Source organism: Solanum pennellii, chromosome 12, assembly GCF_001406875.1.
Source record: "Solanum pennellii chromosome 12, SPENNV200".
Classification (NCBI taxonomy): Eukaryota; Viridiplantae; Streptophyta; class Magnoliopsida; order Solanales; family Solanaceae; genus Solanum; species Solanum pennellii.
Genome location: NC_028648.1, coordinates 34,695,362 through 34,704,203, shown reverse-complemented (window position 1 = coordinate 34,704,203; position 8,842 = coordinate 34,695,362). Strand labels below are relative to the sequence as shown.

Here is an 8,842-nt window from a genome sequence, read left to right as displayed (position 1 = left end):
CAACAATTTAGAAATGATTTAACTTCATAATGCTGACAGTGTACACCAGTAGAGGAGCCACCTTATGCTAAGGGGTGTCATTCACACTCCTTCCTGGGAAATTACATTGTTTAGTAAGTTAACATGTTAGTTTTGTGTGTCTATGCTATGGGGGAATTTGACCATGAAAATTGTGGGTATATTAAAAAAAGTAGTTTTTGTTTTGAAGTGTTACAAAATATATGTATACGTGTTTCTTATTATTTTACTAAGATATAGATAGATAGCAGATCCTTAGGATTTCCTCTTTATTTTTTTCTTTAGTTATTCATGTTTACCTATTGAATAATATACAAGTTATTCTCTCCAATTCCTTGCACAAAGTGAAAAATGATATCTGAAAATTAGAGTTCTATTTGGCTATAAATACTGTGAGAAATATAAGAAAAAACTTATTAAATTGGGTATCTATATTATTAAATTGAGACTTTATTTATAAACACTAAATTAGGCTCATTTTTCAACTAAGATACTACATTATAATTTTTTCCCAAGTAGGATTTTATATTCCATTCTTGTCCCTACTCCTATTCTAACATTCTCTCTCGAGTTGGTACATGCAGGTCATATGTACAGAGCTTGTTACAAATGTGATTAATACGAGGATCAGTGAGGGCCTTGGTAAATGTAAGGAATGCTTTGGATGTCTAGAGGTTGCTAGACCTTGAGGTGGTGTTGGTTTTGCACGACACTAATAGAAAAGTAAAACTATGTAAATCACATATGAGGAGTCACTGAAAAGATGCACGGGCTACGCACGCAACTCTTATATACTACCCAAAAACAGATAAAAAAGTATTCACCGAAAAGATAAATAATGTTATGTAAATTAGATAAAGAAAGTATTCATCGAAAAGATAAATAGTGCTACTAAAATTAGATATGAAAGTATTTACTGAGAAGATGCACGGTGTTACACAATCAATTATGAGAAAGTAGTCACCGGAAAGATGCACAGTGCTATGCAAATCGAAACTCAGAAGCCACCAGAAAGAAGCATGTGACTACTTTCCTTGTCCCGAATACTTCTCAAATCAATCCTTTTCAGCATTATTATCTTTTGGCCACACAGATGACATATATGAGTCATACCCCTTCGGGATCTAAGAAGTTGCCGGAAAGAAGCAAGCTGGCTACTTTTCTTGTCCTGAATGCTTCTCAAATCAATCCTTTTCAGCATGATTATTTTTTATAGCCCTCGCCGGCAGCAGAACCTTTTTTATTTTTTATCAGAATCGTAGAAGATCTAATACCATGTGAGAAATATTAAGAAATTTTTTTATTATATTGTGTATCTACATTATTATATTAAGACTAAGTATAGATACTACACTAGACTCACTTTCGAACTAGGACATTATCTTACATCACAATCATTTTCAAAGTAGGGCGTATATCCTATTCTTGTTCTAACAAATACAATTAGAGTTGGTTTTTCAATGTTTGCAAGTAATTACAAGTGGAAAAAAAAAAGTGAAACCAACTCTTTTGTGTTTTTCAAATTCCTAAAAGTAGAACTCTAGATTTTATGGGAAAATAAGCTCATAGTGCCTTTCAAGTTTTCAATTAAAAAAATAGGACAAGTGGGCCCCTTTTATTTTTCTTTGATTTTTTTATTGTTAATGTCAATAAATGGACTAAACTAAGTAACATTTTTCGTAGTTGTCTGGAAAATCACTAAAGTTGTCTGGACAACTTTTTAAGTTGTTTGGACAACTATTGAAGTTGTTGAACGACTAAAGAAGTTGTCCCAATAACAATGACAGTTGTCGGACTATTAAAGAAGTTGTTCCGACAACTACAACAGACAGTTATTGGACTAAAGTGTAAAAATTAAAAGTTTGAGACTATTGTGAAAACATATTTTAACCTAATATATATTATCTGTCACTTCTACCTAATTTTTAAAACTTGAAGGATTTTTACTTAATTAACAAACTAGTTTGTCCCTTTTAATAAGCGTTCCCAAATTTTATGGTCAAACATTTTTTTAGGGAGTTCAACGGCCAAAAATAAAGAAAAAGAAAAAGGTACATCCAAAGACGCCTATATGTTGAGTATCCTTATTTTGTTTTATTTTTACTTGTGTCTAATTTTTTTATCTTTTAGTATCATAAATAAAATTTGTAACTCCACCACGAGTTGTACACTGTGTATGGTATCTTAAGATGATGACATTAAGATGCATCTATAACCAGCTAAAAAGTTTAATTTAAACACATCTCATTGTAGGTAAGTTAAATTATTCAAAAATATGCAAATTTAATTTTGATAGAATAGTATAGTCATTGTTACATTACGTCATATAACTGGTGACAATATATATAGCGAGAATTTCCTTACGATGTTCAGCTGGTAAAAATAAGATGCCCAGATATATACAAACACATAACCTGAATTTTAAGGGGAAAATAGCTTTAGCAATTTCAATTTGTTATGAGAATTTTACGTATCGAAATGAAAAAACTTACGAGAGGTGGAAGAAAGAAGAGAGGACCGGCATTTTCAGCAGGCCAATGGCCATCAGTAGCCTTTAAAGCTGAGAAGAAATTAACAGATGTGCGCAAAGCATTTGTGGCAATTTCTTCGCTAATTTCTTCACCATCTTCTAACTTTACTGCTTCAATTCTCTGTTTGAAATTCTTCTCTCCCATAAAGTGGAGAAAATTAAATGAAAGGTGTCAAATAAGTCTTGGTTTGATTTTTGGTAACAGATTAACCAAATGCTGGTCAAATCATTCTTAAAATGTAATTAAGTAAATTTGAAACCAAATTAATATTTTTAAACTTTCTAATCTTTTATACAATACAAAAAAGTATTTCACTTTTTCAACTTTTATAATTCTATCCAACCCATTCTTTAAAAAAATGAAAATAGGTATTTCTCCTCTTCTTCTCTCAATAATGTCTCTTCTCTTCTTCTTCCTCTTTAGAAAAATTGAAAATACGACTATCAAAACAAATATTCTCCCTCATTATCTTATCTTCCTTCTCATCTCCGGTCGTGACTCTCTCCTCTTTCTGAACTAAATATTGTGTTTGACTTAAAATGGGTAAGTCATTTTTTGAGAGATTTACAATTTTGATATTAAGTTTTTTCTTGGGTTAATGAAGAATAAATTGTTATATAGATGTGAAAAATGAATAATATTTTAATGATACCTATTATTTATTATTTTAGAAAGAAAATTAACAAACCCAAAAAGCCATAATTTGAGAAAATGTATATGTAATGTTAACATTCACTGAAAATACATTTTTTTGTTATTTTAGTTGTTCTTTTTGTGACCATTTTGTTCATATGATTTAAGAAATATAGTTTTATTCAGTTATCCACAAATATTTGAAGTGTAGGAGATTGAAAAAATCTATTTCTCAATCACTATCTATAATTACTGAAAGAAAAAACAATGACTACTGCTCTATATCACAGTCAAACCCAAAAGGCAAGGAGAACAATAAGGAGAACGAGAAGGACCAAGAGATGGAGAACGAGAAATTGAAAAAGAAAGAGAAAGAGAAAAAAAGTCGAAGTCGTTAATTGTGATGTGAAGCAACAATATCCATAATTGATTAGATTGATGGTTATTATACCATTGTGAATTACTTTTTCGTTGATAAGTTGTATAAAACAATTGGGAAGTGTTATTTTTTTTGTTGATAATATTAATGATTTTTTTTGTTGAAATAAATGTCAATTATGATGGAAAAGAAGAAATGTAGTGTATGTGGCAACATATATAACTTATGTTGTAATAAAACATCACAAAATTATCTACATGCACCCAACATAAAGGATATATATGGCAACGTATGTCACAAAAAGAAAATATGTGAAAACATATGTCACAGAAAGAAGATATGTGGAAACATATGTCACAAAAAGAAGATATGTGGCAACATATGCCAAAGAAAGAAGATATGTGGCAACATATGTCACAGAAAATAAGTATGTGACAACATATTGTTTTATACAAAATCGAAAAATTTTTTGTTTGTAAGATTTTCAATTTTTCCAGTCGCCACTTAAATTTTTAAAGAAAAATCAAGAAAACTATTTGTTTCCAAAAGACTTAACAGAAAAATCATTTGAAAACAATCAGAGGGGTTCGGGAATTCCTAATAACGTCTTAGGAAGGTTTTGAAAGAACCTAAGACATTCCTCTCAAATGTAGTTATACGACAACTAACTTAGTTGAAAAAATTTGCCTAATTCGAAATAATATATAGTTTTAGAGTTATGAAACAAAGTAATTAATTGTTAAAACTGATTTGTAAATTTGTTCGCTCATTTAGAATCGATTTGAAATTATTTTAAGTTGATAAAATATTTTTTGGCATTTGCGGGGGTTTGGATTTTCTATGGTTACGACTAACAACAAATAAGAACAAACAAATAAGCAAATAGGTAAAAGAGAGAGAGAGAGAGAGAGAGATTAGGTCCAAATCCGGGTTCCCTGTTCGCCTTGACTGGTATTTGGACCTATTTCTCCCTTTTGGGTTTTCGACCCATTTCTTTGTACCTGTCTTAGTCTAAACATACAATACTAAATAAAATAAGAAACAAAATAAAATAAAATAAAAACAACAAGGGCTTAGGACCGAGATACAACACATATTGCGAATAAAAGATGAACCTTCCGCCCAAGTTCTTCAATTTCTTCAATCTTCCAACTTTTTGACTTGTCCGTCGATTTTGATGGGATTGACTCGATAGAAGGGAGTTGAGCCTTCATGGCTCTCCGGAAATGCAAGGGATAAAACGAGTTCTTAACGAACTCACTGTCAATTCACATGCAAGACAAAGGGGAAATAAGGATTAATATCCCGAAGAGAGGAGAAAAATGGCTGGAACACTCTCTTCATTCAATAAAACAAAATAAATGGATAGATAAATGATTTAGACCATACTCTATACATTTGGATGAAACTAAGAGGTACCTAAAGGGGGAATCAATTACTTAAGTAATAAATACCCTCATATAATGCACACAGTAGGTAGTGAAGAACACCAAATTGTGAAACAAACTCTCTCGGGCTGAATAAGACTAAAATTGTTGATTCCTAAATAATCACCTTTGGTTTAAATTATAAACTCCTCAAGGAACCACATAGCGGCTAATCCAAATATTAGAAGCTAACTTCAAATTCCATTTTTCGCGACGATTTCGGACGAGATATGAATACAAGCCAACATTTTTAGGGAAAAGAAGATTAAAGAAACGGAAACTCAAATTAATGATAAAACTCAACTGCTCTCCATAACATGCTGCTCTAAACAAGATTCAAAACAAATTCCACGACATATGAACTTTAAAATTAACTAAAAAAAAATATTATGCCCTTATTTCGAGGAAAACAAACGACATCGTCAAACCCATATAAAGGTCAAAACAATGATCACAAATTCGTTCAGCCGTCCTAACCAATATCAAAACAACAAGCGACAAGACTATAGAGAAAGAGGTAACAAAATGCGAAAGTCAAAGGAAAAGCTAGAATTCAATGATTTAATAATTTTTCAGCCTTTAGTCAGCTAGAAATCACTCATTTTAACTTCAAACGACTAAAGCGAGTTCGTTAAAACTGGATGACTTTTCAATAGGAGAAAATCATGAATAAAGAAGAAACATAATCACTTCTATTTACAAGGAGGAAAATAGACCCACTACCCATTTCACACCTTTTAGAGGGAAATATTACCAAAAGAAACTCCGCAACGAGGTGATTGACTTAAAACATCTACAACTTAACACCTGGAAGAAGACTAACATTTAAACCATACTTCATTTTAAAAAAAGTTGGACTCCTTGAAATAACGTAAAAATTAGTGTAAGACGTGACCAAACGCAACCATGCACATGATTTAAAACTAAAAACACAAGTTGTTAACTTAAACGAAGAACCAATCCGTAGACAAAACCACGACTAATCCATAGAACCAAACAACATATATATATATATATACTTCATTTCAATAAACAAAATCGGCCAATAACGAAGAATCGTGAACAATCACAGAATGTTAATTTCCAACAATAGTAAAACAAAACTAGTAAAACCATGAAGAGAAAAGCCACCAAGAAAATAAGCAAAGTTACCTTCAAAGGGCAGCGAACTGGAGATGGTGAGCAGTGACCTCCGCCAAACCAAAGAGGCTCGAAAACAGAACAACCAAACGGAATCTTAGACTTTGACAACTTGGAGGGAAGACTGATTCCAAACAAAGATAAAATAATGGTTTCGACGAGTCCCTGCGCTCCTTATATCTTGCAACCTTACTGTTTTAGTATTCTCTTATTCTGTATCTTTTGTTCCTCCCAATATCTTATGACTAGGAAAAACGTTCGGAAAATTCCAAGCCAAAAAAATCACAGAAACTCTCCAAAAAAAATGCTCCCCAAACGAATGAAGAAGAGGGGTATTTATAGGGGGGAAAATAGGCTCCGTATCAGGGGATGGCGGGGGAATTCTCAAAAGGTTTTGGGGTAAAACGGACTTACCACTTCAAATCTGAAATTCAAAACTCCTTTTCGAGTACGGAGGACAGCTGGGTCTTGAGGCGGAATCACAGCAAATCCCGCGAAATTAGGGTGAGAGGACAAAGATGGAGGGCTTTGATTGAGAGGGCGTCCTTGATGTTTGACGTGGAGCAATATCCAAGCTTCAAAGAGGGGAAAGCGTCTTGCAGCGTTGCTGTGGCAGTACTAAAAAAAAGCGAAAATACGGAAAAGCAAACACGCCTATTCTTCCGTGTATTTTAATGGGAGAGAGTACCGCTCGGAGCTGTTATGGCTGTCGTCTAGCGAAACGTCGTTTCCTTGATGTAAACTCGCTCTCGCGCATTCTCGCGTGAAGCGCGTAGGGGTTCGAAGGACAGGCGTGAAGGAAAAGGGGTTGGGTTGGGATTGAGGAGAGAGGGCTGGGAAAAGGCTGTTGGGCTGGGATGACCAAAAGAAAATAAGGAAACGGTTTGGGCTATTTTGGAGTGGACTGACGCTGCACAATAAAGGCTGATCTAGAGATGGGAATTGAATTTGGAGAGATGGGTTAAATTTTATTTTTTAAAAATAAATTAACTAGCCCAGATGTATTAAAATATTTTGTAATTAATTAAACAAGACTCTTAATTTTAACAAAATAAAATAATCGACGTAATTAAAAATTAATTCCAAAAGATGTAAGCTATTACATAGTTAGTAAAGTATTAAATAAAATAAAATATTTGAGACGATTTGCACATACTTATAAAAATATGCATGCACACACACACACACACACACATATATATATATATACATGTGTACATGAGAGTATATTTGAATTTTGTAAAATATTAAAAAAAATAAAACGCTTGAAATTTAAGAAGCACGTGAATTAATTTATGGGGGAGGGTCAAAATTGGGTGTCAACAATTGTCCCTCATTTTTACTTGGATTGATGCACGAAATTCGAGGAGAATGAAATTGATCAAGCCAATTTTGACCGACCATAAATTCGTTTTAAAGGGAGGGATTTGGTACGGACTTTAGGAATTATGGCCGAACCCCAAAATAGCTTCCTACATATCTTAGGCTATATGAGAATTCAGGTCACTTGTAGTTCGATACGCTTGATTTACCGCATGATTTTGGAAGAATTCGAAAGTTATCTAAATACCGGTTTATGAAGGGATCAAGATGCTCTAGAATAAGATTTAAGAGCTAATTGTTGGAGTACAGCTGAGTTTTCAACACACAGCTCACTTACTCATCCTTAAACTTTAGGAATCAGGCTGTTTGTAGTTCGACTCGATCGATGAAAAGGAAATCTATTATGCTAGATAACCTTTGATTTTGGATAAGTGACAAATTAGACGAGTATGAAAAGGAGCCTTATAATTTCTTAGCCATGAATGTGGCGCACTTCACACCCATAATTAAAACTTACTTGGACATAATTTCCAAGCTCCTGGCGCATTGTCACTCAGATTGGAAACTTGCTTCCAGTAGAGTGAAATTCTGGATGCGAGACCGAGACTGACAAAACTTAAAGAAAAAACCCACATGTCTTATGATAGGGTGTGGTTTGATTGTGGTGGAAGTTGCTCCTCTGCTCGCGTCCTAAGATTTTGACAATCCTTTTTGGACTATGTCCCAGTTCACTGCCAACAAAAGGTTCCACGTTGTGCTGCATCCTTTTTGATGTCATCCGCGCATGTGGTTGTTTTAGGAGAACTCACCCTTTCGGATGCTCTCGACAAAGACTGAGATAAAAACTTGTCAGCTTAAAAATGCAATTAGGATGGGAGACAGTGTCTTTTACCATGTCGACACTCAATTGTTCTCCTCGACATTTGACGTCAACTTGATCGGTTTGACGTAAAGCAAATAAAGCTTATGTCTGGTGTTTGCAATGTAACCTCCAATATACTCTTCACTTGTTGTCGAAATAAACAAATGTTGTTGTGATGCTAATATTTCTTTTGATGTCAATGTACTCTTCATGCTGATGTCAACATAAATGAAAGATGATGCAGTGTTGACGCTTCTCTTGATGTCGATGTACTCTTCATGTTGTTTACTTTAATCAAAATAAAAGAATGCAGTTGATGCCAACGGATAAATATTACTCTTTGGATGCACGATTCCTTCTCCGGCAGTGCATGATTTCTTACGGGACATGAATATCTTCCCGTGATGCGTAAATTTCTGCGAGGTATGAAATCTTCTCGCGATGCACAATTTCTGTGAGGTATGAAATCTTCTCACGATGCATAATTTTCTGCGAGGTATAAAATCCTCTCGCGATGCATAATATTTTG

General features: G+C 33.6%; 1 long non-coding RNA gene across 1 annotated transcript; it reads right to left on the bottom strand.

Annotated features, from left to right (window-relative positions):
* Positions 1 to 2,142: 2,142 nt before the first annotated feature.
* LOC107005173 lies at positions 2,143 to 7,069 on the bottom strand. Its single transcript, XR_001454836.2, has 4 exons — positions 6,141 to 7,069; positions 4,677 to 4,821; positions 2,511 to 2,681; positions 2,143 to 2,432 (listed from the first exon to the last, which is right to left on the bottom strand). It is a non-coding gene; the product is annotated as an uncharacterized LOC107005173 (long non-coding RNA).
* Between the last annotated feature and the right edge of the window lie 1,773 nt (positions 7,070 to 8,842).